Source organism: Peromyscus eremicus, chromosome X, assembly GCF_949786415.1.
Source record: "Peromyscus eremicus chromosome X, PerEre_H2_v1, whole genome shotgun sequence".
Lineage (NCBI taxonomy): Eukaryota > Metazoa > Chordata > Mammalia > Rodentia > Cricetidae > Peromyscus > Peromyscus eremicus.
The window spans coordinates 96,190,475-96,200,158 of record NC_081439.1 but is presented as its reverse complement, the minus strand read 5'-3'; the positions used below and the strand labels follow the sequence as shown (position 1 = coordinate 96,200,158).

The 9,684-nt window shown below is 42.4% G+C and overlaps 2 non-coding genes across 2 annotated transcripts; one reads left to right on the top strand and one right to left on the bottom strand.

Annotated features, from left to right (window-relative positions):
- Positions 1–654: 654 nt before the first annotated feature.
- LOC131900330 (U1 spliceosomal RNA) lies at positions 655–810 on the bottom strand. The gene has a single exon (XR_009376227.1). It is a non-coding gene; the product is annotated as a U1 spliceosomal RNA (small nuclear RNA).
- Positions 811–1,681: 871 nt separating this feature from the next.
- Positions 1,682–1,788, top strand: LOC131900355 (U6 spliceosomal RNA). The gene has a single exon (XR_009376239.1). It is a non-coding gene; the product is annotated as a U6 spliceosomal RNA (small nuclear RNA).
- Positions 1,789–9,684: the final 7,896 nt, after the last annotated feature.

Sequence of the window (9,684 nt, the reverse complement as noted above, 5' to 3'; positions counted from 1 at the left end):
CTTGCCCTGGAAAGTATGCATAATGGAGTAGGATAGCTCACCCCTCCCTTGGGTTGGGGCAGACTGCAGCAAATGAATTCAGAGTCCCTGCCTCCCCTTCCCTGCCTGGTAAATTTCTCAAGCCTTTTGTCTCTGCACCTTTTTTTTTTTTTTCAGACAAAGGACAACAGTTTGGATTTCAGGGCATCTCCATGCACCTAAGTTAGCAGTTCTCTGTGGTTGCACTTTCCTGTTTGGGGGATATCTCTTTTCAGCAAAGGGATGGATCCTTCTGTATGGGTTTCTCAGCAAGGGAGCTTTGGGTAGGTAAGCTCCTGGGAACTTCCCTCCTAGGAGAGACTTCCTGGGTCAGTCAGTGTCTTCAGTTTTGGGGTGTTCGCTGAGCTTTGTGATCTGGACATATTGCCTATAACCTCCGAGACAGTGGCTTTCCACTTCAAACGACTAGACAAGTAGCCCTGTTACTAGAGACTCTAGTTTAAAGTACAGGAAGATGTCGGGATCTTTGGATTCTTACAAGAGCCCACAATTTCTGCTCCCTGGGACTCAGCCCATACAGTTGTTTGCTGAGCAGAGAATCTGTCCATTGCCCAGGTTCCCGGAACTTTTGAAGAGTGATTAGGACCTAAAATGAAATATTTTTTTTTTTATTTTAAGGGGAGAGCGCGAACACAGTCCCTCACTACCACGAATTATGCTGCCAAGTTTCTCACATTTGGAGAAATTGCAGGGGTCAACACATCCAGAGTGTGGTAGATAAACCTCACCCTGGGAAAACCACCTTCATGATCTCCCCTTCCAGGTAAGTATGAAATATTTTTAAGCTTACTAGAGATGAGCGTGCTGAAGATGTAAGTCCACAGTGGTGGTGGCTCTCACAAATACTAACCTGGCTTTTCTCCATTCTCCTTCATCTGTGGTACATTCGGTAGGAATTAGCCCCAGAGAGGCTCAGTGACTGAGGCAAGCATGACTCCAAGCACTTTGAGGTAGCTTTGCCAGAAGACTTGTTTTCTCCCCAGGTACTTCTTGTTCTGTGGCTAGTACTATATCCCTTAAATTACTTATTTTTGTATTGGTTTCTCACTAAGGGGGGGGGACACATAAACATCAAAGAACAACAAGAAATACAGTAAATGATTTTGCTTCTTGAAAAAATGATTTGTAATTTAAAATGCAATGAGGGATAGTTGTCTCTCCCTCCCCCACAAAAAAAAATCTAAATCCTGGAATAAAAATCATTTAAAAAATATTTTATTAAATTATGCTGGTGGATTTGCCCTGGGGCTGTTTCTCTTTTTTTTTTAAGTGTTTTATTTATTTATTTTCTGTTCTCCCAGTTCAACACAACACAGAACCTTCCCACGACCACAGTCATTTCCCTTGTAGCCATTTCTCCCCACCAAGAAGTCTTGCAGAGGGCACAAGCCGAGCATCCCCTGATGCAATTCAGTGTGGGCACTGTGCTCCTTAGGGGAGAGGTTGCATCCCACAAGTAGAGATTTCCATTCCCCAAGACTGCCCCACTTCAGATTCCATTTCCCACGCAGGCCCCTGACCTTCCGACCAATTAGCTATGAACTGGGGGTCCACCATTTCCTCCTTGGGTTCTGTTAACTTGTACAAGTGACTCACAGACATCAGGAAAACACACATACTGGCTTGTTAAAAAGGGTATTATGTGCTCTCTTCGGCATCACATAGACTAAAATTGGAACGATATAGAGAAGATTAGCATGGTCCCTGCGCAAGGATGACACGCAAATTCATGAAGTGGTCCATATTAAAAAAAAAAAAAAAAAAAAAAAAGGATATTACAGTAGCCGGGAGAGGCAGGGGAATCTCTGTGAGTTTGAGGCCAGCGTAGTATACAAAGTGAGTTCCAGGACAGCCAGGGCTACACAAAGAAACCCTGTCCTGAAAAACCAAATAAAACAAAACAAAACAAAAAGTAATGAAAGGATATTACAGTAGGGTAGCAGTGGTGCATGCCTTTTTTTTTCATTTTACATACCAACCACAATTCCCCCTCCCTCTCCTCCTCCCGCTACCCAGACCTACCCCCTGCCTCACCCTTGGCCCACTCCTCAGAGGGGGTAAGGCCTCCCATGGGGAGTTAACAAAGTCTGGCATACCAAATTGAGGCAGGACCAAGCCCCTCCCCCATATTGAGGCTGATCAAGACATCCCTCCATAGGGAATGGGCTCCAAAAAGCATGTTTACTAGGGATAAATCCTGGTCCCACTGCAGTGGCCGCACAAGCTGCCCAAGCCACACAACTGTCACTCACATTCAGAGGGCCTAGTTCAGTCCCATGCAGATTCCCCACCTGTCAGTCTTGAGTCCATGAGGTCCAACTAGCTCAGGTCAGCTGTCTCTGTGCATTTCCCTATTAGGATCTTAACCTCCCCCTTGATCATATGATCACTCCTCCCTCTCTTCATGTGGACTCCAGGAGCTCAGCCCAGTCCTTAACTGTGGATCTCTACATCTGCTTCTATCAGTTATTGGATAAAGGCTTTATAATGACAATTAGGTTAGTCACTAATCTGATTACAGGGGAAGGCCAGTTCAGGCACCCTCTGCACAATTGCTTGTAGTCATAGCTGGGGTCATCCTTGTGGATTGTTGAGAATTTCCCTAGCACCAGGTTGATATCTCATTCATTGCTCTGCCTCTTTGTCCCTCTCCCAACTTGATCATCCCATTCCCTCATGTTCTCACCCACCCCCTCACCGCCCCCCCCCCACTCCCAATGTTCACAGTTTACCCAGGAGATCTTATCTGTTGGCTCCTGGAAAGTTTTCAAATGATTAGGACCAAAAAAGAAATATTTTTAAATTGATTGGATCTGTGCCTACTGAAGATAAAGTCGGCAGTGGTGGAAGCTGTTGTAAGTGCTAGATAGCCTGTCTTCCGTCCGTTCTCCCTCACCTTTTGTGCCTCCAGTAGGAATTAGCCCCAGAGAGGCTCAGTGTCCAAGGGAGGCACATCTCCAACCACTTTGAGATTGTTCCACTTGAAAATCTGCTTACTGCCCAGATACTTCTGATTCTGTGGCTAGTATTATGATCCTAAAATTAATAATTTATTCATTGGTTTTTCACCAAGGAAAAAAAACGAACCAGTCAACAAAGAACAATAATAAATATTTTTCCTTCTTTAAAAACTATTTTTAATTTAAAAGGTGATTGGGAAGAGGTGTCTTGCCATAAAAAATATTTCTAGAGCTAGGCATAGAATTCTTTTACAAAAGACTTTATAAAAAACATTTCCATGTGTTTATTCTGTGTCTTTTTCATTTCTTTTTCTTTCCTTCCTCTTTGTATCCCTAGCACATGTCTTTCACTTTTATTTAGTCATAGACTGTGATGAAATTTGTCTTACATTTTTTTGTATGTGTATGTTTGTGTGCATGTGTGTAAGGGTTCTGTAGCCATGGCACAAGTGTAGAAGACAGGACAACTTGTTGGAGTTTGTTTTATCCTTCAGCCATGTGAGTCCGGGGTATCAAACTCAGGTCATTAGACATAGCAGAAAATGTCTTTTCCTGCTCAGCCATCCCAAGGGACCTTCTGGTCCTGGGATTTTTAGTTCTGAGCAAGACACATGTGATGAAGACCATCACAGAGGAGGTGGAAGATGGCAAAGTTGTCGCATCTCAAGTCAGCAACATTTCCAAAGTGAGAATACAGCAAGCAGTTTCCAGATCCGCCGGGGCATCTGTCAAAGGACACGATTGAGAAGAGAGCCAGTGAAGAGCTGCACCAATCTTACCCAGGAAAAGTCTGCTATTGAACTGAGCTGGCCAGCGATTGCCTTCATCCTTTTACTTTCTTATTCGAACATTCTTTGAAAAGTAGAGAATGTGACTCTATTTCTTTGCTTCATCAAATGTACAAGGTAACAAAGTCATTCCTGGATTTATTTTCCCTATGAAATTTAACATTTGCCCCAGGCCTGGAGTCATGATTGACAGCTCATTGTATTACTAATATTCATTAATTATTTATTTGATGACTTCCTTATTAAAGTGAACATTTCAGCCACTTGCATGTGGATTTTAACATCACCTAAGACCAGAGTTGCACCATAGCTGAAAGTAGACCGCAGTGTGCCTAACACTGTAGCTGACAATCTAGCTCCTCAGAGAAGAGTAAAATGATTAGAATGATCAACTCATAATTAATCAGTGCCTACTTCTTTGTGTCAGTCATGGAACAAGTGTTTCATAAGTCTGGAAAAAGAAGGACAAGCTACACCTCCTGCTTCAACAAGTTCACAGCTGGGCATGGCGGTTCACATCTATAACCTCAGCACTTGGGAGGCTGAAACAGAATTGTCATAGGTTCGAGGTGAACCTGGGTTACATAGTGAGTTCCAGACTAGCCAATGCTTACAGAGTGAAATCCTGTCTTGTCAACAATTCAAAGTTTCCATGTCAGTGAGGAAGAAAACTAAACATTAGTATAGCAGGGACTAAAGGGACTTCATGGTAAGGAACTTCAGCTAGGCATGGTGGCACACACCCATAATTCCAGCACTTGGGAAGCAGAGGAAGAGGATCAGGAACCCAATGTCAACCTCAGCTACACAGCAAGTTTGAGGCTAGCCTGAGTTACATGAAACCCTGTATCAAAAAAGCGGGGGATTAGTGAAGAATATGATTACACAGTATTTGCCATATACACCACAGAAATGAGACATGGCATATTTGAAGACAGCAAGAGATAACCAAACTAAAGACCATAGGGAAAGAAGGTTATAATGTCATGTACATTCAATTTCTTAACACTTTGAAAGTCCCAAAGAGAAGAAATATTTTGAAACTTGTTTCTTTGCCAGTTATAGCCAGAACTCTAACCAAAACTTGTCCGTTGGCTGAACTGGTGTTTCTTTTCCCCATTCTCTATATTGGAGACCTTTTACCCCATGAATGGTCACATCCACATTCCTTTTTTTGCACAGTCTCTCCAAAGGCTCCAAACTCTTAGTGATGAAAACCAAAAAGTTCTGGTTAGAGATTGTTCAGGCCCTGGGAAGAACCAGGCTTAAGATCTAGCCAGGCTGGGCAATGGTACACATCACAAGTTGGAGAACCAACTCCATAAGCCAGTCCTTGGGGAAAGAAACAACCCACAAAACATGAAACAGAGAGAGAAATTTTAAATTATAGAACAATGAACCTGGGTTGGAGCCACAGCTCAATTGGTAAAGTGAGTTGACTATAGTCCCTAGAACTCACATTTTAAAAAGCCAGACATGGCGTGTGCACTTAGAATTCCAGAGCTAGGGAGGCAGAGACAGGCAGATGGATTCTTAGTGCTCCCTGACCAGCCAGTCTAAACCAATCAAAGATCTCCAGGCCAATGAAGAGACCCTGCATCCACACATACATAAACAGGAAAACACATGCATACATGCTCACACACATGTGCATGTGCACACACACATACATGCACACACACACACACACACACACACACACACACGCTCTCACATACAAACCTGACTATAATTCATAAAACTTCAAATAGAAAACCACTAAGAATTATATAATATCAAAGCTAAATCATCAAAACAACCAAAAATGCAGGATTTCATCATCTAAGCATATTGAATAAAACATTAAAATGAACATCATAGAGCTAGAGAGATGGCTCAGAGGTTAAGAACATGTAGTATTCTTTCAGAGAACCTGAGTTCATTTTCCAGCACCTGCATTGGGTGACTCACAACCACCTATAATTCCAACTTCAAGGAGTTTGATGCCTTTGTCTTCTAGAGGCACCTTATACTCATATGCACACACCCACACCCATTTGCACATGATTAAAATGTAATGAAAAAATTTTTAAAAATGAATGCCAGTGAATTCCTCCTTTGGAGTCCTTCCCACTGTTGGGAGTTCTTCTTCACTTTTATTTAAAAATCTGTTTTCTGTTCTGAAAAATACAAACAACTTGTAATTGTTCAGTCACCCACCCCAGAACAAAGTGAGATGACTTAAGCATAGGAGTATAGCTTAAAAAGAAAGTGCAGTGTAGAAGACAAATGTATTTCTTGTCACCTTGTAAGGAAAACTCAGGAGAGTTCTACTCAAAGATTAAGAATGACCGAAGTAGAAAACATGACCCAGAGAATGAAGATGATGAAGCCTAGATGTTTCCAGAAGTGGAAGTATGTTCTCTGCAGCCATCATTCAGCCACCCCAAGTCCGCCATTGACCAGAGGTCTTCCTGGAGCTGGTTTTCTGGCTAATGTTCTGTGTAAATGCCCAAGTCAGAATGTTTCTGCTGGGCGATGAGAAGGCCTTGACTCATCCCAGAGAGTCATTGTCCGTGGTTTTGTTGCTGCGGTTTTGGATCTCTTTCCCAGATAGATTGAAGTTCCTTCAGGATTCCTGTAAGGTCTCTGTGCATTGAGGGCACCATGTCCCAGTAGTGAAGTGTCTCAGTTCAGTGGAAATGAGGAACCTGCAGGCCACATCCACTGACTCAGTCTGTGAAAGCTATCTCTAGCCAGAAGGGGCCTAGGTAGTGAGTCTGGTAGCAACTGGTTGGCTTTTCTTTTCCTCAGCAGAGGGTGGAGGGAATGGACCTAAAACACGGCTACCTTGGCACTCTTAGTACAATACTGACATCAAATACAATTGCTTTGCAGATTCTACCAACACCTCTCTGTACTTTTGTAAGGAGGACTCTCCTGCTAGGGAGGGATTCTGGTCCAAGCAAAACATAGAAGGGGATCTTTCAGGCTTATGAGAGACCTGTGAAGATCCTAGGTGGAGATTACTGTGGCAGTCTTGGACAACATAAGTTCCTAGGTTGTAAAAGGAATCTTAAATAGTCTTATTAATAAAAACAAACTCGGAGCCAGGTATTGGGTGAATGCTGAAAAATCAGAGAAACAAGAACCAGCCACAGCTAACCTCACCTCGCTAATTCCTCAGCTAATCTTGTTTCCTCAAACTGGAAGCCTCTGTGTCCTCATCCAAATGGATCTCAGCTGAACTGCTGCTCAAAAGCCTAAACGCTTAACCAGGCTCTAGTTCCTGGTCCTCACACCTTATATACCTTTCTGCTTCCTGCCATCCCTTCCTGAGATTAAAGGTGTATGTCACCATGCCTGGCTGTTTCCAGTGTGGCTTTGAACTCACAGAGATCCAGATGGATCTCTGCCTCCAGAATGCTAGGATTAAAGGTGTGTGTGCCACCATTTTCTGGCCTCTATGTCTGTCTAGTGGCTGTTCTGTTCTCTGACCCCAGATAAGCTTATTAAAGTGAACAATATATTGGGGAACACAATATCACCACACTAGGTAGTACCAGGTTGTAGTGTGGTTAGTGATTGCAATAAAGGGGGCATAGAACATTATTTATCAGGTGGTTGCTCTATCTGTATCTACCTCATACCTCAGAACCTCTCAGGCATTCAGGAAGAATGGCCCCCTCTCTCCACTTTCCTTTGGCTCTCAACGTCTCAACCTTTGCCTGTTCATGGATTTGGTAATCATGAAGGCATAAAGAGAACTTGCATCATTATCACTGGTTTGGGGTTTGGAAATCCCTCTTCTCACTCCCAATTCCCTTTCACATCTTTGTGCCCAGCCATTACTTTCTTCCATATCTCCTTTATATGCTGCATGTATTATGGCTATGATGACTAGGTGTCCATGGTACACAGCCCTTCCTTGCAGACCCTAATTTTCCTGGTAATTTACTTCTGGAGAGTCTCTGTGATAGGCTGTGCCCTTTCTCACCTTTCTACCTGTGTTCCCTGCTCCCTGGCCAGCTTCCACAGAGGACTGTGGGAGAGAATTCTATCCCTCCACTCCTTTCCTGTTTTTATCTTTTTGTTTCCTATTTGGTTTTCTTATATTTGCCTGTCTTGTTACCAGATGACTATTCAAAATTGTTTCCTAATCCACTTTATTTCACATCTTTTTGATATTCTGAAGTGTTGCTAAGTAGTTTTATATGGACAGAACCTTTGAATGAAGCATCCTTCTTCACTTCCACCCATAGTATTTGATCATTAATCTTAAGCTTGATGGTCTTAGTTTGCTCCCTTTGTCTGAGTCAGTTCTTCAGGACACCTGAGACCACAGATCATAGATGTATCCCAGGTGTGAGCATTCATGCATTTTCCAGGAAGAACTATATCACAACTAAGTGACTTTGAAATAGGGCACTATTAGGCTGTTCTCCATCACATGTACATGTATAAAACAGACCTTGATTCTCCAACTCCTAAGAACTGTGGTCTGCCCGTCTTATAAATTCTGAACGTGCATTCTCTGCAACCTGTATCCCATGAGAGATGATATCCATAACAATGTGTCTTATGACTGGGGATTCAGACTTTGTTTGCTTTGACAGTAAAGCTGAGAAAAATTTGAATAGTAATGTACCCCATTACTCCTCCTTGCCTTTGTCTGCTTCAGGACATTGATTTCCTCTCCATGAAAGCCTGTCCTTGACCAAGCAACAACCCTTGCTGAATCTGGGTCCTCCAGAAGAGATGTTAAATCTTGGGCTGCCTGTGGCCCTAAGCTCCAAAGACAGTTCTGCCACTGGCCAACCTTAATACTACATCAAGAACAAGTTATCATGGAGCCAAATGCCCTGTGATAGTTCCGTTCCTTTGCCAAACAATCAGCTATCATTCCTGTCCATCCCTGTACTAGCCACCTCCCCATCCTCGCATGCCTAAACAGAAGAAGTATCTCCACAGCTTCCATACTCACTCTAGAAGATCTCAGTGAAGTAGGCGAGCTAGTAAATTTCCTGAGTTCTTAAATCCCACCATACCTCACAGGACTTCGCCACCCAATATACAGGAACAAGGGGCTGTGCTTTATATCAAACAATAAGAATTCAAACAAGATTAAGTCAAAGGCAGGAGAGATGGCTCAGGAGGTATGATTGATTGCTGATTGTATGATGATTCTAGAGCCCTGAAGTTTGCCTCCTAGCATCCACAAAGGGCAAGTAGCTTAAAACGACATGCAACTCCAGCTCCAGGAGAGATGACAACTTCTGGCCACTGTAGGTAACTGCATATGCACATTTAAACCTTTTTAAAGAAGCAGCCATGTATTGTTTTTGCCAAAAGTTGCAGTTTTGTTCTTTTTTTTTTTTTTAGGAAACAAGGGAAAAAATGATAAAGATAAAAAGTTTTCATCTAATTAGACAACACTTCTAGGCTTTTGAAATACTAAATACGAAAATTACTTTTAATATACATTAAATGTGTAGGTGTTTTAATTTATTTTTCCCCTTTTATTGAAAAGAGTTTTTTTTTTTATCACTGCCTAGGGGACCAGCCTCCAACAGCACAGGGTTCAAAGGGAATCCACAGAGTCAGTGCGTACTAGACTTTTTTATCTGAGAGGCTTAAGGGGAAAAGACACCCACACACTCTCTTGATGGTTTCCTTCTTTATTCTTCTGTGTTCTTCATCCTGTGTTCTATATTGTCTTTTCTTATCTCTATCCAGAAATGTCCCTTCTGTCTCTCTTGATGTTTTCCTTCTCCTTCTAACTCTCTTGATGTTCTCCTCCTAATTCTCTCATCCTTGATGTGTTCCTTCTAACCCACTTTAACTCTATCTTTATTCTTTCCCTTACAGCTTCTATACCCCAGAAAACATTTTCAGGAAATATAAAAATTACGGGCAGA